Genomic DNA, 27026 nt, shown 5'->3' with positions numbered 1-27026 from the left:
CCTCCTAGTCCTGGCTACCTCTCCAGCTAGTTATCTGAAGCTTTGGAACCTTGCGGAACATACTGAACTCACCAGACCCTGCTCGGGGAGACAGTGGACGGCACAGTGGACGAAGCAGTGGTTAGATTCCTGCTTCCCTTTTTAACGTAGCCAAAGCGACTTAATTTTTCTGTGCCTCAGTTTCCTCCTAGGAAAATGGGAGAGAACGGTCTCTTTCTCCTTTTCCTTCGACAGCCATGGCTATCCAACGTCATTTTCGGTTTACTACTGATGGAGCTAACAAAGCAAAACTCTGAAAGTGTCAGGGACTGTAAAAGGTCAATGTAATAGCAGGAAAAAGTGGAGAAACTCCCAGAGGAGGCTCCCCGCCCAAGGCCAAGGAGTGGAGGTTCATAGTTGGAGCACATTGTCTCCCATGGCTTCACTTCCCCCCTTTGAGGAAATTCTGAAGGTATACGCGGTGATGAAATTGCTGGTGAGAAGATGCTTTGACATGTCGTTGTGTCAGCTGCTCTGGGCAGAGTTGGGTGTGGTGCTTTGCCTCCTCCTGTGGCCAAAGAAAGGGAATTACTAGGGTCAGTAATTGAGCTGGTTCAGGGTAGAGACATGTATTTATGGCAGAACCTCTCTGTTGAAGTATTTCTGGCTGTGAGTCGAGAGACTGGGGTTCCAATCCTGGTTCTGCCACTAACGAGTTGGGAGATCAAAGGGAAAATGACAGCGTTTTAGGTAGAAGGAGGAAGTTGGACTAAATGGTCTCCAAGGTCCCTTTGAGTCTGGATGCTTCGATTGTGTGATTGCCCCTGCTTGAGCTTTTCCAGGGCCGGAGAGCCCAGCACATCCTGAGGAGGGCTCTGCTTAGCCACAGCTCCACAGCTCTGAATGGGAGAGTTCTTCCTTCTGATGACCAAAATTTGCCTTCGCATATAGCTAGTTCTTCCCTCCCCCGAGCCTTGCTCTTCCCTCTGAAGACAGTGAATCTACTCTTCCATTCTGTGGCTGCTCAGTCCCAAGTGGGTGAGCCCCTTTGGAGTGTGTGCAGATGGGAGGCCCCGGGAAGGGATCTCCCTTCTCTCTTCCCTGGGACACCCCTTCTCAACGTGGCCACCATTTTGTTAACGTGGTAGCTAGTGGGATCTTCTGCAGGGATTAAGAACAGAGGAAAGCAGTTGCTTTGTGATCCTGAAATTAGTGAGGTCTCTTCTTCCAACCCCCCGCCCTCACCCCAACACACTTTTCCTTTACCTCAAGTGTGCTTTCTCCTCAGACCAGAACCAGTTTACCATAATCATAATCTTACATTCTGGCTCCTACCCTCTGACTCCTGTTGGCTGTCTCATCCCTGGCTATCAGTCAATCCATGGGTCTGTTTGGTTTCCCTTCTAGAGGAATCTTAACTCTGACTGGGTTTCCTTATTCTTTGTTTCCTTTTCCAAACTGACCCTTCTCCAGAAAGATGTTCCCAGCTTCCAATTCCAGCAATGTCTTTGTTTCTCTAACCATCATTTTCAACGAGAGCCCAAACCTAGGCACTGATGGGTCATTTGTTTCCTCGTCTCAGCCTCCTAGAACCCTGAAACCCATCTGTTCTGCAGGGTGACTTTTCATGCTGGGCTGTCCCATTGTATTCTACTCTTGCCTGGATTTCCTTTTGGAATGAGATTTAGGCAGTGGCTGTGGTTTCTGGCTCCTTGTCTCCCATCCTCCTTTGTTTTTAAGAAGCCCAGACATCTTTCATCAAAGTCCTCTCTAGTCTTATTCCCAGCTCAGAGCTATTCCTCTGGAGGGAGAGCAGGGGAGGAGGAATTAAAGAACAGAGGTAAGGAAAGGCTTGCTACCATTTCCTCCTTTACACCCTGCATACCAACAGCAACCAGGCCATAGAACTTCCCCTCCCAGGACTGCACCCGTGGCCTTGACCGCAGCAACCAGAGTTCCATTTTGGCTCTGCTTCCCAACAAGCCACCCTGCCTCCTCTCTTCAGCAATCCCTGCCAACTCACTCTACCATCAGCCTTCCTGTCGTCTGTAAGGCCGGCCTCCTTTACCAAGAACCTTTCATTTGCCTGTCCCTGTGTGACGGGTACATTGATCTGACGCTGGAAGAAGTGTATGGAGAAATGGCAGTCACAGACTCCAGGGTGGTAAAGTAATGACAGGGGAGCATGCTTCCTGCTTCATCTTCATGGAATAACCCAGTAGTTTAAGATATGGATGATGTGCAATTTGGGCTCCATATGTAGAAAGAGATACAACCACAATTGGAGTAACTTCAGAGAAAAACAACCCAAATCTTTAACAGATAGAAAATGGGTCCCTTGGACAAAAGAATTAGAGCTGTTCACTGACTCATTTAAACAAATATTTATTTAGCACATACCTCGAGCAAGGCGTTGTGCTAGGTCACTTAGATATAATGGTGAGTAGATTATGGTTTCTAGCCCTCTCAACAGCTTTCTCTCTAGGAAGGGAGTTCAGGTGCATATATAAAAATAACTGTAATATGAAACAGGCATTAAGTTCTACAAATGTGGAACCGAGATGTTGTTGCGACACTTCTGGAAATGGGATATGGCTCTTTCAACTAATACTTCATGCAAGTGGTGACATTTCAGGAGATCTTGAGGAGTTGGTAAGGTTTTAACGGATATGGAAAGAGAAGGATATTCCAGGCAGAAAGCAGTATAAACAAAGACCAGGGAAGAGTTAGTGTTTGGGAATGTCAAGCATCTGGGTTTGATGAAGCAGAGAGTAGGAGGGAGAATATAGGATGGTGCTATATTATGAAAGACTTTGAAAGCAACCTTAAAGACTGGCATTTATTCAGTAGATAAGAGAAGGCAGTTTTAGAATAGGGTAGGTAGCCTTGTAGAATGGAGCCGGCCAGGGTCAAGCTGTTTGACGATACTTCAGTATAGAGGATGCCTGAACAGGGCCCTGAAGGTCCCTTGCTGTGCCTGGCATGAGCCCTTTAGCTGCTGAGTCATGAAGCTCTCCTGGGGATGGGTCAGGGTGGTAGTGGGGCATTCAGAGGGCTTGGGGCAGTCACTATATACCAACATGTTCATGAGTCTTTCAGTAGTTTAATAACTGGTACAGCTCTACTGGAGTGTACCAGCTGAAAAGCAGCCCTGGGAACAGACTATTGTTGGAAGTTAAAGACTCTCTATCCTGGCAGCTTTTAACAAGTTATACCCATTTGTTAGGATTGGATTAGCTAAATCCTGCGCCAGGGCAGAGGTCTGGACTAAAATGGTTTCTAGGTTCTTTGCTCTATAATTGACCTACTGCTGGGACCAACTTGGTGCTGGAGCCAAGAGATTGCATTTGGGCCCAGAGCCAGGGCAGAATGATAGCGTGCACCAGCCTCTTTCTCGATCTCACAAGGCTGGTTCCGGTGTGTCCCCGTTTTTTAAGTGTCACGTTTACCCGCTGAACCCCGAAGTGTTCTCAGGCTCAGGAATGAATCGGTTTTGCTGCCTTACACCTCTAACACACCCTCTGGTTGGCCCCTGTGACTTCCGAGGGACTTTGCGTGGGCTGAGGGAGGCACACCCACAGATGTCAGGCGGGCACCTCACCTCCTGGGGTCACTGCAGCCGTGCTGGTTTGGAAAGGATACAAACCCTCCACAGCAGAGGTAACTCAGGGCAGAGCAGTAATCTGAGCCGCAGGCAGGGAGAGAGGGAGAACAAATGAGACAGATGTGTGGGCAGAGTGGGGATGATGTGGCTTAGGGCCGACACTCACAGCAGAGGTGAGCGTGGAAGGGGAGCACGACTCCTGTGCTCCTTATGGCCCGGGACCGTGGCTCCTGCTGCCCTGGCTGGGCTGCCCCTCACTCCCGTGGAACCTCTGACTCCTATTCCTGTGTCCTACTTATGTCTCTTTATGCCGCCACCCTGGCCACCTGGCTGCTGTGTGTATCTTCAAATCAGTATTCAGTTCTGGGCACACACTAGGCGCTTGAATAAATACCTCCTGGTTATGGATGGTAAGCTCTGAATTTCCAAGCACCTGATATTTTCCACTGGCAGATACTTTGTTTATCAGTGACCGATCCAAGAATAGAACCTAGGAATTCTTGTTCCTTGTACCGTAATACATATAAACAACAATAGCCTTTCAACACATATGCAAAGGGTATGAATTAAGCCATCAATGCCTTTTTATATAAGTGTGTTTTCTTTGGACCCAGTACCGTCTGTACCCGGAATGCCGTGTGTGACACAGAGTAGGAGCCCTGACCCAGACTTGGCGTCTCCTTTCCCTGGGCTCTCCTGTTCTCCTTCTGACGTGGCTAGGACAACTGTGGGAACACACCTCGCCATCTATCCTGCCCACACCGCCTGGGGACCCTCAGTCCAAGTTGAGGCCCCGTTTGCCTGCTCAGAGGCTCCTTACCGCTCCCGTCTCGGGAGTTGTCCAGACGCCCTGCGTGGTTGTGACTGCTTCGCAGCACCAGGTCTTTCGAAGCAAGCACTTCTGTGCTGGCTTTAGGAGCTGCTGGTCCTCGCGCTGCAGTAATTTTCCAGGCTGCAGAGCCTGGTCTTGCCCTCTAGTGCTGAGCTTTATGGAGCGGAGCAGAGCAGCCGCCATAGCCGAGTTTGCTTTGGAAGGGGGCCTAGAGGCTGTTCTTGGAGCCCAGTTCTGTACCAAGTTCCACCAGTCTCAAAATCTGCCCTTTTTATTTTCCACGAATACTTTCCCATATATCCCAGGGTGGTGAGGTCTAAACCGGGCCGACTATATAGTTTGCTTTCAGACCCCTTTAACCTTGTGATCCACAATTAATAGATTTATATGTTACCCGATATAAAAAAAAATACTGGAAGAGGTGAGAACAGTTTGGATGGTGTATATAAAGGGCGTTGGGCTGAATATGTTATATATTCTGAGCAAAGCATGATGGATAGCTCTTTAAATTTTGCAGACTTTTAGGTTCTAACAAGTGCTGCTTTCAATGTTACAAATATCCATGAGATAAGCAAAAATGAGTATTATTTTTATCCTTGTGATATTTTTGTATGTAATTTATTTTTTATGCTAATTTTTTTTTTTTTTTAACTAGTAACCAACTTTTTTTTTTTTTAGAAAATAAGGATACAGATTATCCTTGTGGTCCCTGGCTGTGTGTGTGTTTTGTTTTTGGTAACTTTTCATTGAAATATCTTCTATGTTCAGAAAAGCACACGTATAAGTGTACAGCTTGAATTTTCACAATCTGAACATACCTGCGTAACGAGCACCCCGATGAAGAAATGGAATATTACCAGCACCCCAGCAGCCCCCCGTGAACTCCCTTTCAGTCACTACCCTCAGGACAGATTTACTTAGACTATTTTTATACTTTCTGTATAAAAATACATGCTTTATTTTAAAGTTAATATTTATGATTATGAAAGTAATGCATGTTCATTATACCAGATGACAGCTGTGTAGCTGGACCACATTAACCCCTGTAAAATTTCTTTTTTGTGCTGTAGGTACCCCAGTACAACTGATACAATGACTTAAGGAGTGGCCAGTGAAGACCAGGGACCTAAAAGCTATGAAATAGAGCCCTGTGAAATTCTCCATTAGAACTGCTACCAGGGTGGGGTTGAGAAACATTGCTTATCCTGTGTGTGAGAACCGTCCAAAAATGATTCTCTGGTCTCGATATTAGAAATAGTTGAGCAGTCAATTTGTTTAAATTTTTATTGGCCGTGTAAGTTGTATAACTACCAGGTTTTCCCCCTTTGTATTGGTTACTAGAAAGCTTTAGAATTCAATTTTGGTTCATCTGGAAAAAAGTATAAAAGGTTTTATGATCTGCCTCTTGGTATTAATTTTATGCCTCTTATACCTTTGTTTTTCCTTTTTCCCCCCACAGTGACTTCTAGTTTATGTCACCTTACTTTCTATGATCCTTGTAAAGCACTGTAACTTTTTTGGGGCAAATAAAAAAATAAATCAATGAAAGAGCCATGGTATATATAAAAGTATGAAGAAGAAATTAAAAATCACCTATAATCCCACTACTTTAACCTAGAGATTGTTGAAAAGAAAAAAAAAAAAGTATAAAAAGCTGTGATAACCAGATGGTGGATTCTGGAATAACTTAAACAAGAATTCTAGATTTAAAAAAGCCAAAAAATAATCTTCCCGGTCTTTTTTTTTTTTTTTTTTTTTTTTTTTTGGTTTTTAGTTTATTTAGGTGTTGAAAAGTTGAATGGCATTCAAAAATAAATTCTCACCTCTTTATGAGTATCATTAAAAGCTTAGAATTTATTGACAGATGTTGGGGCCTGAGCCAGCGTCATTGAGAACAGTGACATAAATACAAGGAAAATTCAGTAAAGCTTGGGGAACCCCAAGGAACACCCCTGATAAAGCAACTGAGGGGACTGGTCAAGAAGGCTGGGAACCTCAAGTTTGTCATGTGGACTCCTTCCCTGCCAGACCAATGGTGAGACCGTAAGCATGAAGACCTGCCCAGCCTGTGGCTTATGGATGCACAAGGTCACAAACACCAGAGATCCAGTCCTTCACTAACAGATGAGAAAGCAGGCCCAGGGAAGAGATGTTATCTACCTCCTCTACTAATTTCTTTTAAACCGTATTCTCGTGGAGCCTAACAGAGGCTATACGTGCATCCTACTCTATACCAGATAGAATTGTGCTTTACAGTATCAGGACCTGGGAATAGGGCCCATGGATGGGAAAAAGAGAAAGAAAGGTGGGTGTTGGAATAGAGAAATGACATTCCAAGCAGACCAAGGATTTTATATGTAAATGCCCGGAAGTTAAGTGATGTGTATTTTTCAGTTTTTATTTATTTTGCAAATCTTAAGTGGCTGCAGAGGTGATTCAGCGTTTACTTTCTTGGGGCACTGAGTGGGGTAAAAAGCATTGATAGTTCCTGGAAAAAATTATGGACTTTGAAGACAAGGCAGGGCTCAAATCCAAGTTCTGTTACTCACTAGTTGCAGGACTTTGCATAAGGTACTTAGCCCTTTTCAAGACTCAGATGCTTCATCGGGGGGAGGGGGGGGCGTGGGTTGGGTTATAAAGCCCTCCCTGTAGAGCTTTCTTATGACTCAGTAAGAGTTAGTGAGCCTAGCACACTAAATAGGTGCAATTAGATTTAACATAAGCCTTGCACATATTAAGAGCTCAATGAATGTTAGTTCCCATCTCTGCCCCCTGAGAGTTTACAGTCTGGTAGGAACTGGAAAATGGCTGGGCAGGCAGGAGTGGATAGATACAGTCCTCAGCTAGCCCTTTGCCAGTGTCGCTTCAGCATCTCAGTCCGTGACACAGCTGTGTCCGGTCCTCACCAGTCCCCAGGCCATCTATGTCCAGCACCTGCCGGCAAAGACATGTTCTTGAACCACCCTTTCTTCCTTCTGTGATGCTCAGTACTGCCTCCATCTTTCTACCCCCACCCCAGGCAAAGATTTGCAGTAGGGGATGGGAGGGGCGGGTCAGTAGGGGATGGGAGGGGATGGGAGGGGATGGGAGGGGCGGGATTTTGCTGAGAATGAGAGATCTGTTGGGGATGTCGGCGCACAAGAGCTCTGCAGTTGGGAAGTGGTAGCCAGCTGGTCACTCTGCTGTGTGTCCTCTGAGGATTTCTGGGACTGGAAGGCAGAAACACTGGGCACTTATCTTCGTTTAAATCCCAGCTTCATAACTGACTTATCGAGGGTCCTTGGGCAAGTGCCTTTTCTTTTGAGGGCTTCAGTTTCATAAACTTCGGAAGGAGATACCTCTTTCAGGAGTAGGTTTGGAACCTCTCCGGTGTCACTGAGGTGTCAAGGAGACAGTCAATCTTTGCCATTCTGGCACCGGTCTTTCATGACTCAGTTGCCTTGAACTGATAGGTGGCAGCTATCCCAGTGCTTCTGGCTACTTGGTCTCCAAGGTCATGTCTGACAACATGGTCTCCATACAAGCAGTTGCCTCAAAGATTAAAGGCCTCTCTGCTGAGATCTCCTTACAAATCCTCTGATCCACTCCTTTCCACCCTGCCTGCCAGCCCAGGGTTCAAATGGACGCATGCAGGCATGTGTACGTACACACCCTCCTCGCACCAAACAGCTGGTCTCCTGACTGCGCACCGCCACCTCTGAGTCAAGGATCGGCAGGAGGAGCGAGGACATTGCAGATTTCCTCATGAACAGAGACTAAGTGTTAATGGAGCATGTCAGTTCTTGGTTGTCTTTTTTTTTTTTTTTAAGATTTTATTTATTCATTTGACAGAGATAGAGACAGCCAGCGAGAGAGGGAACACAAGCAGGGGGAGTGGGAGAGGAAGAAGCAGGCTCCCAGCGGAGCAGGGAGCCCGATGTGGGGCTCGATCCCAGGACTCTGGGATCACGCCCTGAGCCGAAGGCAGACGCTTAACGACTGAGCCACCCAGGCGCCCCCTTGGTTGTCTTTTTTGTTCCAGCTGAGTAGAGGGCCTGGAAAAAGGGAGAGGACAATGGGGAGCAGATCTCAGGTGAACAGCTTCCAGGAGAAGGCAGGGAAAAGGGTACAGGACAATGAAGGGGAGAAATCGAGAGACATTACCCCATTTTCTCAGTTGATTCAATGACTATATTTTTTCAAAGTTGTAAGTTTTATTTGGTTTGATTTCAGATTTGGTTCCTTTTAAAATACTATTTAGAAACTATGTTGTTCTTCTGTTTATAATAACGTAAAGCATTAATTTTTTTCTAATGTATTACCTAAAGTTGTTGGTTGCCCCAAACTAAGGAGCTGCCAAAGTGTTAGTATCTGCTTGCTGCTCTGATGTTCAGTGCGTTTTTTAAAGTAAACTCTACACCCAACATGCAGCTCGAACTCAGGACCCCAAGATCAAGAGTCGGATACCCTACCAACTGAACCAGCCAGGCGCCCCTCAGTTCTTTATATTTTGGGCCCTGGAGATTTCCCTGGCTTTAGGGAATGCTGAACTATGTAAGTAAAAAGAAGTTTGTCAGGGCGCCTGGGTGGCACAGCGGTTAAGCGTCTGCCTTCGGCTCAGGGCGTGATCCTGGCGTTCTGGGATCGAGCCCCACATCAGGCTCCTCCACTATGAGCCTGCTTCTTCCTCTCCCACTTCCCCTGCTTGTGGTCCCTCTCTCGCTGGCTGTCTCTCTCTCTGTCAAATAAATAAATAAAATCTTTAAAAAAAAAAAAAGAAGTTTGTCATATTTTGTCCAGCATTTCTTAGTATTTCACTGTATATCCCAAAAGGAGGTCCTTTGGCTTGAACGTTTAAGACCGTTCCCAGCCCCCATAGCCTGTACTTACTGGGAGTTGTGTGTGTAAGCAACGGTGAATGTTCCCATTTGAGGAATATAGTAGAAGCTCGGTAAACATTGAGGGAATGCAAATCCTTTAGCACAGAGGCTCACCTGGTCTGAAGATGAGGTTGGGACAATGGTTGTGACATGATTGTGGAGTCTCAAGTGCCCGGCTGCTGAGGTTGGGTTTGGTGGAGAGCAACATATATTTTTTAAAGCAGAGATTTGATGTGATGAAGGCAGTGTTTTCTTATTTTCGTCCACTGACTTTACTTTGATTCTTCAGACATTTGTTGAGTACCTTTTATGTCCTAGGAACTGTGGCTATAGGTAGATGAAACTGTTGGAAGCTTGCAGGATGCTTTGGAGAAAGAGGGGCCACTCAGGTACTTATCGCAATGACCTAAAGTGTGGGCAGTGAGTGTCTAGCTGAGAAGGGTGACAGAGAATAGCTGAGACCTGTCAAAGAAAGAAGTGACAGAATTTGGTGGTAGAGTTGACGTAGAAGGTGTCAGAATGTTCGGTTGTGAGTTTCACACACGGTTCTCTGGCTACACTGCCATGATCGTTTTTGTTAAGGGCAGCCCTGCACAGCCAGCATCTCAAAAGATGTTCTCATGAGAAAAAAAGTGCTTTAATTTCTCCTTACAGCTTCCTCTCTGGGATTTAGATATTGTGCTGGTCCTGCAGGACAATGCAAAGGGACAGGAGACAGATACTCATTTATTCAACAAATATTCATTGCACCCACGTTATGTCTGGGCAGTATCCTAGGTATTGGAATATTGAAGGGAACCAGAAATTCAAAGCTGTCATGGTGCTTACACTTAATGAAAAAAAAAAAAACCTTAATGAACACATAAACAAACATAAGAATTTCAGATGGTGATTAGTTCTTGGAAGAAAATGAAACACGGTAATGGCACAAAATTTCTAGGTGGAGGGGTGAGAGGTAAGACTAGCTTGGAGAATGAGGGGGCTTTCTGAGAGGTGACTTACCTAAAACAGATAACTAGGGGTAGAGGACATGATTAAGCCCAGAATGAGTGAGTACCTCAGGAGTCCAGAGAATGGGAACTGGGTAGAAGACAGAAAAAATGTAGAACGGAGTCATTGCTCATTTTCAGAAGAACATCTCCTTGCTACCGCCTCCCATTGTCCTGAAAACAGTGTCCTCCTGCACCTCCCTGACAGGAATGGGTTTAGCCTTAGACTCAGTTTTCCACTGGGAGTCCCTGAGAAAGAGGGGCCAGCCAAAGGCTCTGTCTGGGCTTGAGGAGAAGTAGTAGCGTTTGTTTTTCCTCATTACAAACTTGGATCCCAAACCCAGGATGGGGGGAGAGGGTGTCCTAACCACAACGCATTGGAATCCACCTCTGTTCCCCTTCCCTCACGGATTTTTTTTTTTTTTTTTTGGTAGCTCCATTAGTGCACTTATCAAAGTCTGCCTTCCATCAAAGTTATTTATGTCTGTGTTTGTCTTCCCCCACGGGATAGTGAATTTCTAGAGTGCTAGACCTGGGCATTTCCCCCCCTTTGTCTCCCTAGTGCAGAGATTTTTAACCTTTTGTGGCTCATACATACACTTGGAGAGTCTGGTGAAGAAACTGTGGAAATTAGTGCGGAAATTTGCCTGCCCTTCGAATGTTTTGCATGCTTTTTGGGGGAGGTACACAGGCCCCTGACTCCCATCCGAGGATCCCTAGTCAAGAACTCTGCTTGAGTGCCTTCCCATACCTGGTACACAGTAAGTTCCCAGAGTTTGACTGATTTGGGGGCATCCTCCCAATTAAATGCCTCTACTCTAGTTGCAGGGGACAGATGTTTCGTGGGAGAGAGAGAGCCTGGAAGCAGCCCCACTGGTAGGAGATGGAGAAGAGTGTGTATAAGCTGAAAGTAACCGCCCAGAGAGCAATAGCCTCGTTGTCGCTTCTTGCAGAGTCAGAGTTGGTGTCTCCTCCCTCTGGGGCTGGTCTTTTCCCAGACTCCGAAGTGCTCCTGTCCAGTCTCATGATGTTCCTTATGCGTGCTTTTCAAAGCTCTGCCCATTCTTCCAACCCCATCTCCTCCCTGAACCCTACCTCAGTTATTTCTGTGCCAGCTGACCTTGCCCTTTTGGGAACTTCTGTTGCACTCAAGTTGTCTGCAACTCAAATGTTGATATTTTGTTTTGTTATTTTGTTTTATTTATTTCTTGAGAGAGAGAGGCAGGTGGGAAGGTGGAGAGGGAGAGAGAGAATCTTGAATAGGCTCCACGCCTACCATAGAGTCCGACACGGGGCTCGATCTCAGGACCCTGAGATCATGACCTGAGCTGGAATCAAGAGTCAGGCTCTTGCTTGGCTGACGGAGTCACCCAGGCACCCCTCTTTTGTTATTTTAGATATTTTTCTCTTCTCTTGACTTCATCCTGGTTGGTGTTCTGTATTCCAAGTAGGGTTGTTAGAGAAGCCAAAGACGGCTCCAGAGGGTGTGGTGATGGCAGTTTGCGTTACCCTCCCCATAAGCATCGATGAAGTGCTTGGAAGAGGCAGGTGGTGAACTTGGAATCGAGTGGGCACAGGCTTCGCTGTGCCCACGTTTCCTCCATATGGATACAGCCATCCTTTCTACCTTAACTCTTGAGGTTGCCGTTGTGTCTTCTGTGCCATCTGCCAGTGTCTCTTACCTCCCCTCCTTTTCTTCCTTATCATGGCATAGTCGTCAGGAGCAAGCCTCTGAAGGCAGACTACCTGGGTTTGAATCCTAGCTCCAGTTCTCAGTAAGCTGGGCTTTAGTGAGCAGAGTACTAAGCGTCAATATGCCCCAGTTACTTATCCGTGAAATGGGAATATTACTAGTTCTACCTCATAGGGTTTTTGTTGTGGCAATTAAGTGAAAGAAGACATACATAGTACTTAGAACAGTTGTGGATACATAATGTTTAATAAATGTTAGCTGTTTCTTTTTATTATTGCCTTGTTTTTTAAAATTATTGTTTTTTAAATCATTTAATCAGCCTTTAAAGCCCTTTTGTTTCTCTTTTGACTGGTTTTTGGGAGCTGTCCTTCACATATCCTAGAGAATCCTGGGGGCAGAATGGATCAGAGATTTTTAAATTCTGAGATGGAAAATACCTGCGTTTCATATTCCAGGCCAATGGCAGACAGCTTCGGTAGAACATGTAAGTCTTCTACTAAGCCCAGATGCAGTCTAATCGTTCTCAACACAGCTCATCAGGCAGTGGCAAGTTGCCTCTTAAAGTGTGATCCGTTTGCTCAAACTCCTCATTTCACCAATGCAGAATGTAAGGCCTAGAGAATTTGAGCAACCTGCCTAGAGCGCAGCACTGGGCTCAGAATTCCTGATGCCTGAGCAGTGCGCTTTACAGCACACCGTGCCACCCACCATTCTGCCATGACTTGTTTCCTTTCTGTTTGCTGAGAGTGCTTTCTTCTAATGTCTGAGTTTCATGAGGTCCTTTTTTCTCCCATCCAAGCAATCTGACAGTGTACGAAGCAGGCGTAGAACCCATTCTCAAGTCTGTTTATTTATCTTTTCTTGCCAGCGAACGAGCGGAAGTTATTGTCACCTAGCTGGGGGTGGATCGTGGGCCCACCTCAGCTGCTGTGGGGGTGACTTGTGAGTTTTCTGAAAATTCTCTAGTGACACCCTGCATTGATATTGATAGCTGAGGGTAACCTGCAAAGAGGCTCTTGCTGATGTTGAATTCTCATAGTGCAAAGGGCAGGCCAAAATGTGACATTTCTCATGCAGCAGGTCCCTTTGTTCCCCACACCCTCTCATCCTCAGAACAGCCCCTTCTAGTAAAGGACTAAATAGCTTCTTTAAAAAAAAAAAGAAAGAAAGAAAGAAAAAACAAAACAAAACAAAACCATTCAGGGGCACCTCTGTGGCTCAGTCGGTTGCATCTGCTTTTGGCTCAGGTCATGGCCCCACATCAGGCTCGCTGCTCAGTGGGGAGCCTGCTTCTCCCTCTCTCTGCTTGCTCTTTTTCTCTCTCCCTGTCTCTCTCGAATAGGTAAATAAAATCTTTAAAAAAAATAAGGTAAATCAAAAGAGTCTTGAAACATATAAATCATGAGATCTGTGGTAGAAAAGTACATATTTTTAAAAGATGTTGTCATCTCCTCATTCTCATCTCTGGAGAAAGATACCAGCTGATAAGGGCTGATGTTTTCATAATCCTAGTCCTCGTTAGCAAATGGAAGTCCACTGCCAGCAGTTCTGTGCGGGGGTAAAAATGGATGACAAATTGCAGATAAATTGCAGAGAGGTAGTCATAAGTGGGTGCAGACTGCGTTTGGAGGCCTATAGAAAGGAGGTGAAAAAATTAATATACGAGTTTGATTTAACCTGTTGAATAAGAATTTAACTTTGTTCTGATGCATGAAGGTTGGAAAAATATTTGCATAAGGAATAATCTACAACAGTGAAGCTTTAATTATGTTTCTCAGGAAATACCACCTGTCTGTCATGAGACAATGTTTATCAAGGCAAGAGGTATTTTTTTTTAAATTTATTTGACAGAGAGAGACAGCCAGCGAGAGAGGGAACACAAGCAGGGGGAGTGGGAGAGGAAGAAGCAGGCTCCTAGCAGAGGAGCCTGATGCGGGGCTCGATCCCAGAACGCTGGGATCATGCCCTGAGCCGAAGGCAGATGCTTAACGACGGAGCCACCCAGGCGCCCCAAGGCAAGAGGTATTAAATTGGAAGTTGGTATTTACTTTGAAAAAAAGAAATGAGCACAATAAAGTGCCTAAGGGACTTGATACAAAAATTAGAGAGTTCCAATTTCTGGGAAATGGCAATATATTGTAATATTTTTAGAGAAACAATTATGAAACTTTTTAGTGCCCTTTACAGATCTAAAGTCATTTTCTGAAAGTTTAGCAAGATAAACATATATTGTACATAACTTGGTTTGCTCAAAATGATTATGCTTGGTATATTTAGAAATTGGAAAGCCTGAGAAGCAGGGGGGGAAACACCCAGTTATTTCTTCTAAAACCAAGAAAAAAAGTCCTCAAGAAAGGGTTGTTTTTCTATATTTTTCTGCCCCTTTCTATCTCTAATAAGGTTTGGAAAGTTCCAGAGTAGTGAACACTTTCCCCAGCTGGCAGGGTTTTCGTGATCCAATCATGTGAGGGAAGGAGTGGAAGGCGAGGGAGAACAATAGTACCTTGTTTTCACTAGGAACTTTTCTCCTGGGAACTTGGAGCAACTTAGGCTGCATCCACATTTTAGGATCAGAGATTACTACTTCTCCCGGAAGGAAGATTACTCCTTTTGACCTGTCTGCGAAGTGTCCTCCGCCATGATCTGAAAGATGCATATGGAGCAACGCATGTGGGAAACGCCACTCCTCCACCGTGATGAGACCTGCACTTGGAAGACAGAAGGTGCAGCCTGCTGCCTGCTTTATATAGAGGGAAAACCAAGGCAAGCGGTGGCAAGAGGTACACGCAAACCTATTAAGCCTGCTGAGGAAGGAAGTTCCCTTAGGTGTGCTGGCTCTCAGCTCTGGGTCAGGGCTACAGCAGGGCCCAGAAGCTCAGCAGGCCTCAGTATGCAATCTAGAATCTCTCTTGAGTAACTTAACTCTCACTGAGGGTATTTTGTTTCATGGCTGTGGCCCTGCCGAAGAACCCTCCCGTAGACCGAGAGCTAACGTTCAATTGACTGTCAAAGCTGGGATACAGAGAGCACACATTGGAATCTGGTCATCAGCAGGGCAAGGGGGGGGCCCTTGGTTGCCTGCAGCTAGCCAATGAGCAATTAGGGAAAGGTGGATGAGGGGTCATTCTTCTAAGGAGTCTTTTTTTTTTTTTTTTTTTAAGATTTTATTTATTTATTTGAGAGAGAGAACATGAGCGCACAGAGGGTCAGAGAGAAGCAGACTCCCCACCGGGCAGGGAGCCCGATGCAGGGTTCAATCCCAGGACCCCAAGATCATGACCTGAGCTGAAGGCAGACACTTAACTGACTGAGCCACCCTGGTGCCCTTAAGGAGTCTTGGTAAGGAAAAAGATGAGCAACACTGTCAGCGCAGTTGAAAGGTCCAGAAGGGTGAGACCTGAGAGGAAACCAGTGTATTTGGCGAAGGAGCAGGGAGAGTCACTAGGAATCGCCTGATCAGTTGAGGTTGTCATAACAGAAGGGGGAAAGTAGAAGCCAGGTTAAAGAATCGTACAGTATTTGGGCTAGAAGAGAACTCAGAGGTCTTTTTCTTTTAGGCACATGGTTAGGGCTAAGAACCCTGGACTGGGAGTCCGGGCACCTGGGTTCCAGTCTTGGTTCTGATATGAACTGGTTCTGTGACTTTGAACAAGTCATTTCTGCCCCCTGGGTCTCAATTTTCTTATTTCTAAATGCGAAGGCTTGGCTACTTGGTCCTTGAGGTCCCCTCTGGCTCCAACATTATTCCCAGAGAAAGTGGTATTTGCACCAGCACTGAGTATTCTGACCTGGAAGTGGCTAGAGAAAGATTGGAAAAAAAGAGATTCAGAGAGATGCCTGAATTCAATCCTGGCGCCACTCGCTAGCTATGGGACCTTGCCTTCTCATTCAAGCAGGACTGGGAGTTGGGTCCTGGGCCCAGCTTTTGTCCCGAGACGATGCCCACCTCCACCTTCCTCTAGCACTCTCTCCTTTCCCACTGACTTGGGAAGGACAGGTTCCATAGGTGGGGACAGTGAAGGGAGAGGCTGAGGTATGAGCTCAGGGTAATGATCATTAGGGGCTAATGATTGTTAGGGTGTCTGAGAAGCCTTTGGTTGGAGAGGCTTAGTGACTTTGCAGGACATTTCCATGGGCCCTAGTGACCATGTCATCTTTCCCATAGCCCTCCCACCTACTCTTCCTGTGTACTTCTGAGCTGCGAACCCCCTGCCCCCACAGCTCAGCCCAGGGATAGGAGGGACTTGTGCCCAGGGATTGGCCGTGGGGTTGGCTGCTTATTTTGGCAGCTCCAACCACAGGCTTCCTGACCAGACCTTCAGAAGCTGGGGGACCTAGAGGTGGGGGTCAGTGAGTCATGGGCTCAGGCTCTGCCTCAGGGAGGAAGTCCTCCCTAGAGGTGCCCCTCCAGGAAGCAGACTTCCCCTCCAAAAGAAGGGGACTGATCCTTCTGGATTCTTCCTCTCAGGGTTACTGACTTAGGTCAGCTAATTTGGTGAGCATCCTTGTGGTGTTCAATATAATGGGATTATGATCCTGACCTCACAAGGTTGTGGTGGCCGATTGAAAACCCGGCACATCTTAAACTCTCAGGAAGTGTGCTTTCCTTGCCTTGGCGTGCCCTGAGTGAAGAATAGGACAGGGTATACCCGATAGGCGCAGGCGTGGAGGAAAAACAGAAGCAAAGCAAAAGTCACGTCCCACATACGTGGATGCTCTTGCTTCCCCTGTTTCCCCAGTTCCAGCCTGAGGCTGACCATGATGGGAAAGTGGGGCTTTGCTCTGTGCTGCCTTCTCCTAACCCCTTGTTGTCCTGGGCCAGACAGGCTCCCAGTCATTACCTCACCGCAGGGCCTCGTCTGCCAGATTGAATGGTGGAACTGCCTGGGTGGAGAGCCGGAGGCTAATTTTAGACCTGGAGACTCCTTGCCAGCAGCTGTGGCTGGGCCCAGGCAGCCGGGCTGGGCCGCCTGCGGGGAGTTCTAAGTCTCCTTGCAGGGAGCCATGGACACAGCCCTCCAGGTCTGCTCTCGGGCACATTCCTGCCTCTGCCTTTGGGGCAGAGAAAGCCTAGGACACGGGTTCCTCTGCATGGAGGGTGGGGCCTTGAAGCTGCCACTTTCTCCAAGGCCTCTTGCGTTAAAATATTTCTATCTTTTTTCTCTTTCCGGGTGGCTGTGTAGGACAGAAACTGCTGATATAGCACCTCCACGGTGGACTGGTGGTTTCTAGAAAGGGCAGCTGGGGGCAATAAGGAGAAGAGCATATCCCCAAACTATCCTGGGTGTACAGACTAAATCCAGCCTCCCACTCGACACCAAGTAAATAATTGGATTTAGTGCTTCGCAATCTTTTTCTTATTGGCACACAGAGAAAGTGACGGGAAAAGATATTGGTATCCCACATGAGGGTAAAGAGAGAAAGGTATTTGTGGATGAATGCAGCCAGCCCTGGAGTTCTGCTGCCCCAGGACCCCAGGGGGTTGGTACTTGGCACATCTGTTACCCATTTGAAGCCCACTAGAAGGCCATGGCGCAGCAGGTGGGAAACTGATATTCTTCAGCAGTGTGCCAAGTCCCAGCCCCAGGACATCTCCTGGGTTACTTGCAGACTTACACTGAAAGGAAACCTAGAGAGCATGGAACCTATCCTCTTCTTACCGATGAGGAAACTGAAGTTCAGAGAGGTTACTTACCTTGTTCAGGGTTTTGTGGTGAATAATCTTGCAGTCAAGTTGAGTGAGAGCGCTCACGTATTAGCCAGTGCATGCTGTGGTGCACGTGAGTTGTCTTGCACAGTGAGCTGCCCTGTGGGGGTGGGGTAATCCCTCTAAACTTCTATTTCCCATCTGTAAAATGGAACTCATTCTACTTGCTGCTCCTTCTTGTGTAAACAGTTTGAATATGAATATAAAAGTACTCTATCACTGTAAAAACTGGCATTTATTGAGAATGAAATGCTACGCCAGCTACTTTTCAGGTATTACCTCTTATCTTCCCTTGACCCCATCAGGACCACGTGATTGCTGCTTCACAGGGAGGTTTGCCTCCTTGCTCGCAGCATTCCGCTATTAACAAATCTGCTGTCCCCGCCTTCTCCAGGGTGCTGGCTTCACTTTGTCAGTGGCGGTCAGTACAGAGCTGAGATGCTAGAGATCTGAAGCGTCTGTCCTTACCCCGCCCCAAGTGCAAACAATGCCACTGTCGGCACACGCCAGGTTCCGTGGTTATGTCTGGGGGCCATCACCCTCAGCTGAGAAGGGGGAGGCTTTGAAATCCTTAATCTATCCCAGTGGTTCTCAGTTTGGCTGCACGTTTGAATCACCTGGGGAGCTTTCAGAACTATCCATACCAGACCTCACCTCAAGTTAATCAATTAGATATGAGAAGAGGGGGAACGAAGCATCGCCTTTCCAGGTGACGCTAATTGGTAGCCAAGGTTAAAAAAAAACAAAAAAACTTAGGTCTGCACTTTCTCTCCAGATGGGATGAGCTAAGAAGTAAAGGATGATGAAAAGATAAAGGAGTACATAGCTAAGCAATGGCCCAGAATGCTCTGGGCCCCAGGCTGATCCAGGATTAAGCCAGTGAAGACTGGAAATGGAACAAGTAACAGAGAAGGAAGGAGACAACGAAGTAGAAAGGAAAGAGGAGAAAATGGGGGGAAAATGCTTGATGTTGGAGGATGCTAAATTGCCCCCTGTAGTGACCCCATACCTTCCCAGTGGTACCTGCTTCATGAGTTGTTTCACCCAATGAATATTTGATCATGTGGTGTGTGTAAACTGCAGGAGATACGAAGAAGTGTGAACTCCACCCATTCTAAGAGCTGTGGTTTTCTTGCACAGATGCATGTATAGATCAGAAATAATGCATTCCCTTGACAATGCTCTCTCCGGCATTCAGAAACCCTCTCACCTTGGGTAGAGCTTATTACACTTGTTTAGTCTGTCATGTAAGGGCAAGAAACATGTCTATTTTTTGTCTTAGTCACCACTCTATCAACCAGAACCTAGCATTATGCCCACTTCAAAGAAAGTCCTTAACTGATTCCATATGTGTTTAATGAATTTGATTATTTGAACAACTAAAGCAAGGTGAGCTGTAGGGCATTGGGAGCATGATTATGTGCTCAAGTGCCTGATAGAAGTAAGAGAAATAAAATCTAGCTAGGGGAGGAAGGCTTTGTGGTGGAGGTGGGATTTGAATTAGGACTTAAATGGTGCATAGGGCTTCGATGGAGATAAAGGAGCTTGAGGACAGAGGGAACAAGCAAGGATGTGCCAGGGGCATGATGAAGAGCCCGATCTGACAGAAGAGGCTACTACGTTCCCTGGGGAGGGTGGGCAGGGAGAGGAAAGAGGTCCTTACAGTCCAAGCGCAGCTCAAGTTGAGAGAAGGGGAGGAAGGAACCAGCTATGCTAAATGGGTACAGGCTCAATAGATACATGAAGGATAGATGAATCACATAATCTTTTAAATAAATTTTCTATCTCCATTTTGAACCTGACTTTATAACATGGGCAATCAGCAAATTGAGACCCCTTGTGGTGGGATGGTGTTTACAGGTATTCCATCTAGAAACAAAAGATGTGAAGAAACCATGACCCAGAAATAAGTGAATAACCTCAGGATTGGCAGTCCCAGGGCCTTGGCTGGCAATGAAGAATGACAGAGCAATAGTTCTCAACCCTGGCTGTATACTGGGTCATCCAGGAAGCTTAAAAAATAATTGACGTAGAAGAGTGGAGGCTATACAAGCGTATACATTTGTCAACACTCACAGGACGGTTCACTTAAAATGGGTACATTTTGTTGTATACAAATTATACTTAAGCATAGTTAATTTTAAAACAAAACATACTGGAGCAGAAACTTCCATGGGAACCGGCGCCAGCAGGGGAAAACCTAAACTGTAATTGACAAATTGCTAGAGGCTCAGTGTGGACAAGTCTGAGAGTTAAAAACTTCAAGGGGGAGAGCTGATGCACAGCACAGTGATTATAGTCAACAATATTGTGTTATAAACTTCAAAGTTAGTAAGACTAGATCTTAATTGTTATCACCACAAAAAAAAGGTAATTATGTGGCACAATAGAGGTGTTAGCTAACTCTGTAGTGGTAATCATATCGCAATATAGAAATGTATCAAATCAACACGTTGTATGCTTTAAACTTACACACTGTGGGGCACCTGGGGGGCTCAGTTGGTTAAACGTCTGTCTTCAGCTCAGGTCATGATCTCTGGGCCCTGGGATCAAGCCCCGAGTCAGGCTTCCGGATTATCAGGGAGTCTGCTTCTCTCTCTCTCTCTCTCTCTCTCTCCCCCCCCCTGTCCCTCCCCACTGCTTCTTCTTCTCTCGTAAATAAATAAATAAAATCTTTTTTTAAACAAGAAGAAAGAAATGGACAAATCAGTGGAACAAAATAGAGATCCTAGAAACAGACCCACATAGGGCAACCCTCTTGGGTCCCCTCCCTCCTTGGGAGCTTCGTACAATCACTTTGCTATTGCTCAATAAACCTTGCTTTGCTGCCCACAAAAAAAGAAAGAAAGAGAGAGAGAGAGGGAAAGAGGGAGGGAGGGGGGAGGGAGGAAAGAAGGAAGGAAGGGAGAAAGAAACAGATCCACAAATAGTCAATTGATCTTTGGCAAAGGAGCAAAGGTGATAGAATGGAGCAAAGATAGTCTTTCCAACAAATGGTGCCGGAATAACTGGATCTCCACATGCAAAAAAAGAAAAAAAAAAAAAAGAATCTAGACACAGACCTTACACTTCTCACAGAAATCAATTCAACTCAATCTGGATCATAGACCTAAACCTGAAAAGCAAAACTATAAAACTCCTAGAAGATAACGTAAGAGAAAACCCAGACGACCTTGGGTATGGCATGACTTTTTAGATAGAACACCAAAGGCACAATCCATAAAAGAAATAATTGATAAGCTGGACTTTATTACAATTAAAAACTTTTGCAAAAACCAATGTCAAGAGAATGGGAAGACAAGCCTCAGACTGGGAGAAAATAATTTCAAAGAGACATATCTTATACTGGGCTCAGGATATACAAAGAACTCTTAAATTCAACAATAAGAAAAAGAATGGCCTGATTTAAAAATGGGCAAAAGACATGAACAGATACCTCACTAAAGACATCCGATGACAAATAAGCGTATGAAAAATATGTCCAACATCATATGATAGTAGGGAATTACAAGTGAAAACAGCAGTGAGATATCAATGCACACACTGCAAGAATAGCCCAAATCCAAAATGCGGAGAACACCAAATTCTGGCAAGGATATGGAGCTTTCAGTGCTGGTGGGAATGCAAAATGGTACAGTCACTTTGGAAGGCAATTTGGCTGTTTCTTTCAAAACTAGACATACTCTTACCATATAATCCAGCAGTCATGCTCCTTGGTATTTACCCAAAGGAGTTGAAGAATTATGTCCACACAAAAACCTGCACACAGATGTTTATAGCAGCTTTATTCATAATTACCAACACTTGGAAGCAATCAAGATGTCCTTCTGTAGGTGAATGGTTCACTAAACTGGTACATTCAGACAATGTACTGAAAAGAAATGAGCCATCAAGCTCTATAAAGACCTGGAAGGACCTTCAATGCACATTACTGCGTTGAAATAAGCCAATCTGAAAAGGCCGCATGCGGTGTGATTACAACTAGTTGACATTCTGGAAAAGGCAAAAGTATGGAGACATAAGAAGAAAGTCAGTGATTGCCAGGGGTTAGGGGGAGGGGCGGCATGAATACGAAGAGCAAATAGGACTTTTAGGCCAGTGAAACTATTCCGTATGATACTACGGTGGTAGCTGCATGTCATTATACGTTTGTCAAAACCCATAATATGTACAATGCAGAGAGAGACACTAGTAACCCTATCATAAACTATGGACTTTGGGTGACAATGCTGTGTCAATATGGGTTCATCGATTGTAACAAATGTACCATTCTGATGAGAATGTTGATTGTTGGGGAGTTTGTGGGTATTTTGGACAGGGGGTATCAAGGAACTCTGTATTTTTTGCTCAATTTTACTTTGACCCTCAAATTGCTCTTAAAAAAATAAGTTTACTAATTTAAAAAATTGTGGGAGGGGTCTGTGGGATGTGTGCCCCAGGGTCTAGAGTTATAAAGAAACAAAAAAAAATTGCTTTTTACCGTCCCCTCCATTCCTCAGATACTTTGATTTATTTGGTCTGAGCAGGACCCAGGCATTAGCATTTTCCAAAAGTTTCCTGGATGATTGTTATCCACAGCTGGGGTTTCCACTTGTAGGTTAAAAATTTTGGAGCAGAAAGAATCTCAAAGATAATATGAACAAACCTGCTTGTTTTACAAATATGTAAACAGACTGGAAATGAAGTCTCCTATTGACCAGACTAATGGATATTTTTTCCAGCCATTATCCTTAGCCTCCTTAACCTCTTCTCTTATAAGCCTCCTAGATTGCACCATACCTGTGTTCTCAGACTAACCTCATCTAAATTCCGTTCCCTAAATATGATAGCTCTTTCTGAAAAAACGAGACAAGTTTGAGTGGCAAGGAATTCAGTCCCATAGTGATTTGAGGATTCATGGTACCCTGATCTGATTTATGTATATCTTAAATCCTCATTTTTTCCACAAGGCCTCCATAAAATCTGTGTATCTTGTTTTCCCAATAAATTCCTACCCACCAAAAAACCCATTTGTATTTGGTCTCAGAATATTCCTGTATGTTTTTTTCTTTATTGAGGAATAATTTACATGTGGTAATATGCATCTTAGTTGCACACTTAGTTCAGGGTATATACCCATGCTACCATTACCCAAATCACAGAACATTTTCAGCCACCTCAGAATATTCCCTAAAGCCCCCTTTTTAATAATTTCCTGCTTAGGGCAACCACTCTTCTGATTTCTGTAGTAGATTTGCTTTGCCTGTTCTCGAACTTCATATGTGAATGGAGTCATACTGTATGTACTCTTTTGTCTGGGACTTTCACCAGAAGTGGTTTTGAGATTTGTCCATGTTGGTGCTTATATCAGTAGTTCTTTTTTTTTTTTTTTTGGAAGGCTCTTTTATTTATTTTTTTAAGAGTTTATTTATTTGAGAGAGAGAGAGAGAGAGAGCACACATGAGTGGGGGAGGGAGGGGCAGAGGGAGAAGGAGAGGGAGAAGCAGACTCCCCGCTGAGCAGGGAGCTGAACGTGGGGTTTGATCCCAGGACCCTGGGATCATGACTTGAGCTGAACGCAGACACTTAGCCGACTGAGCCACCCAGGTGCCCTAGCTTTTGAGTTTAGGTATGTGATCATTTCGAATTGATTTTTGTGTATGGTGTGAGGTATGGATTACTGTTAATTTTTTTCCATACAAATATTGATATGTACCAATTCCATTGGAAAGATTTTCCTGTTTTCCTTTCTCCGTTGAATTACATTGGAATCCTTTTTGATAATCGTGTGTGTGTGTGTGTGTGTGTGTATAAGTGTGTGTGTATTTGGACTCTCTGTTAGGCTGTTGAAACAGTCCAGATTTGACACCAGTATCACACTGTCTTAATTGCTGTTGCTTTATTGTAAATTTTGAAATCTTGTTAAGTCTTCCAACTTTGTTCTTTTTCTTTATGATTGTTGGGGTTATTTATGGTCCTTCAGACTTTCTTTACGTTTTAGAGTCAGCCCATTAAGTTCTAGAAAAAGTCTGCTGGTATTTTGAATGGAATAAAATTGGGGGAGAATGGACATCTTAGTAATATTGAATCTTTCAGTCCATAAAAATGGAATATTTCTCTACTTATGTAGATTTTCTCTCATTTCTCTCATATGTTGTAAACTGCATAGGTGCTCCCCTGCCAGGGTGTGTGTGGGAACCAAAATCTAGCATGAACTCCACTTACCAAGCTTTGTGCTTGGAGGAAGGGCACAAAGGCACTAAATAGACTGATGGTGGCCCTGACTGTGCCAGAGCTGTTCAGGGTTAAGTCTTGCCCTTGGGTAGCTATCTTATCTTTACTTAAAATTGTATCCCCATAAAAAGTAATGGAAGCAGGGGCCATTTGATTTTAAGAACTACAGGAATATCAGTGTTCATGAATGATTTAAAAAATTTTTTAAAGATTTTATTTATTTATTTTTGAGAGAGAGAGAGCGAGAGAGAGCGGGTGAGCGAGCAAGAGCCAGGGGAGGGGCAGAGGGAGAAGCAGGCTCCCCACTGAGCAGGAAGCCTAAAGCGGGGCTCAATCCCAGGACGTCCGGATCATGACGTGAACCAAAGGCAGACACTCAACCAACTGAGCCACCCAGGCACCCATGAATGATTTAAAATTTAAAAGTATACATTTATTGGGGCGCCTGGGTGGCACAGCGGTTGAACGTCTGCCTTCGGCTCAGGGCGTGATCCCGGCGTTATGGGATCGAGCCCCACATCAGGCTCTTCCGCTATGAGCCTGCTTCTTCCTCTCCCACTCCCCCTGCTTGTGTTCCCTCTCTCGCTGGCTGTCTCTATCTCTGTCGAATGAATAAATAAAATCTTTAAAAAAAAAGTATACATTTATTATATTTTACTAATAGTATATATTTTATGTCTGTATATGTATCTATAAGTATAAAAGTTTTACATCCTTGTCCCTCACGTGTATTCCAGTACCCTTTCTTGAGGGGTAGAGAAAAGGTTGGAATTTGTTAGGTTCTTGAGAATTGTGAAAAACTCTAAAATATGCCCATAGATATGTCATGCCGTGTCACCTGTCAAGGATCATGGCAGAAAAAGAATTGAGAAGTAGAGAACAAAGGGTAGTATCTCTGTCCCTTGCCCATCTCTGGTTCCTGCCTTTCTATTTTGATATCTTTAAGCCTTGTTCCCTAGACTCCCTTGCTGCCTTCATTCATTCACTCATTCATTTATTCACTTGTTTTTTTTAAATTGAGGTGAAATTCATATAATATTGACCTTTTAAATTGTACAATTCAGGGGGCACCTAGGTGGCTCAGTTCGTTAAGCATCCAACTCTTGATTTTGGCTCAGGTCATGATCCCAGGGTGATAGGATTGAGCCCCTCATTGGGCTCCATGTTCAGTGCAGAGTTGACTTGTTCCTCTCCCTCTGCTCCTCCCCCGCCCCCCCCCTGCCCCGCCGCTCACACTCTCTCTCAGTCAAATAAATAAATAAAATCTTTATAAATAATAAAGTGTACAATTCAGTGGCATTTATTACATTGACAGTGTTATTTAGTTCCAAAACATTTTTTATCATCCCCAAAGGAGACTCTACCCATGCAGTAGTCATTCTCCATTCCTTTTACCCCCAGGCTCTTGACAACCTCTAAGCTGCTTTCTGTCTCTTTGGATTTACTTATTCTGGATGTTTTGTATAAATGAATTCATATAATATGTGACTTCTGTGTCTGGCTTCTTTTACTTGGCACAATGTTTTCTTTTTTAAAATTTATTTTTATTTTTTATTTATTTATTTTTTTATAATTTTTATTTTGTTATATTAGTCACCATACAGTACATCCCCAGTTTTTGATGCAATGTTCCATGATTCATTAGTTGCGTATAACACCCAGTGCAGCATGCAATATGTGCCCTCCTTAATACCCATCACCGGCCTATCCCATTCCCCCACGCCCCTCCCCTCTGAAGCCCTCAGTTTGTTTCTCAGAGTCCATAGTCTCTCATGCTTCATTCCCTCTTCTGATTACCCCCCCCTTTCTTTATCCCTTTCTTCTCCTACTGATCTTCCTAGTTCTTATGTTCCATAGATGAGAGAAACCATATGATAATTGTCTTTCTCTGCTTGACTTATTTCACTTAGCATAATCTCCAGTCCCGTCCATGTTGCTGCAAATGTTGGGTAATCGTTCTTTCTGATGGCTGAGTAATAGTCCATTGTATATATGGACCACATCTTTTTTTTTTTTAATGTTTTTTTATTATATTATGTTAGTCACCATACAGTACATCCCTGGTTTTTTATGTAAAGTTCGATGATTCATTAGTTGCGTATAACACCCAGTGCACCATGCAATATGTGCCCTCCTTACTACCCATCACCGGCCTATCCCATTCCCCCACCCCCTCCCCTCTGAAGCCCTCAGTTTGTTTCTCAGAGTCCATAGTCTCTCATGCTTCATTCCCTCTTCTGATTACCCCCCCTTCTTTATCGCTTTCTTCTCCTACTGATCTTCCTAGTTCTTATGTTCCATAGATGAGAGAAACCATATGATAATTGTCTTTCTCTGCTTGACTTATTTCACTTAGCATAATCTCCTCCAGTGCCATCCATGTTGCAGCAAATGTTGAGAAATCGTTCTTTCTGATAGCTGAGTAATATTCCATTGTATATATGGACCACATCTTTTTTTTTTTTTTTAAGATTTTATTTATTTATTTGACAAAGATAGAGACAGCCAGCGAGAGAGGGAACACAAGCAGGGGGAGTGGGAGAGGAAGAAGCAGGCTCCCAGTGGAGGAGCCTGATGTGGGGCTCGATCCCAGAACGCCGGGATCACGCCCTGAGCCGAAGGCAGACGCTTAACCACTGTGCCACCCAGGCGCCCCTGGACCACATCTTCTTAATCCAGTCATCTGTTGAAGGGCATCTCAGCTCCTTCCATGATTTAGCTATTGTGGACAATGCTGCTATGAACATTGGGGTGCATATGGCCCTTCTCTTCACTACGTCTGTATCTTTGGGGTAAATACCCAGTAGTGCAATTGTTGGATCATAGGGTAGCTCAATTTTTAACTTTTTAAGGGACCTCCACACTGTTTTCCAGAGTGGCTGTACCAACTTGCATTCCCACCAACAGTGTAAGAGGGATCCCCTTTCTCCACATCCTCTCCAACATTTCTTGTTTCCTGCCTTGTCAATTTTTGCCATTCTAACTGGCATAAGGTGGTATCTCAAGGTGGTTTTGATTTGAATTTCCCTGATGGCTAATGATTTTGAACATTTTTTCATGTGTCTGTTAGCCATTTGTATGTCTTCATTGGAAAAGTGTCTTTTCTTATCTTCTGCCCATTTTTTGATTTGATTATTTGTTTCACGTGTA

General features: G+C 44.7%; 1 protein-coding gene across 2 annotated transcripts in view; it reads left to right on the top strand.

Annotated features, from left to right (window-relative positions):
- Window positions 1-27026, top strand: part of B4GALNT3 (beta-1,4-N-acetyl-galactosaminyltransferase 3) — an 86802-nt gene that overhangs the window by 803 nt on the left and 58973 nt on the right. The gene's annotated exons all lie outside the window — the stretch shown is intronic.

This window comes from Ursus americanus, chromosome 25, assembly GCF_024610735.1.
Source record: "Ursus americanus isolate L20-20 chromosome 25, mUrsAme1.1.p, whole genome shotgun sequence".
Lineage (NCBI taxonomy): Eukaryota > Metazoa > Chordata > Mammalia > Carnivora > Ursidae > Ursus > Ursus americanus.
Note: the sequence above shows the minus strand (reverse complement) of the source record. Positions and strands in the feature narration are given on the sequence as shown.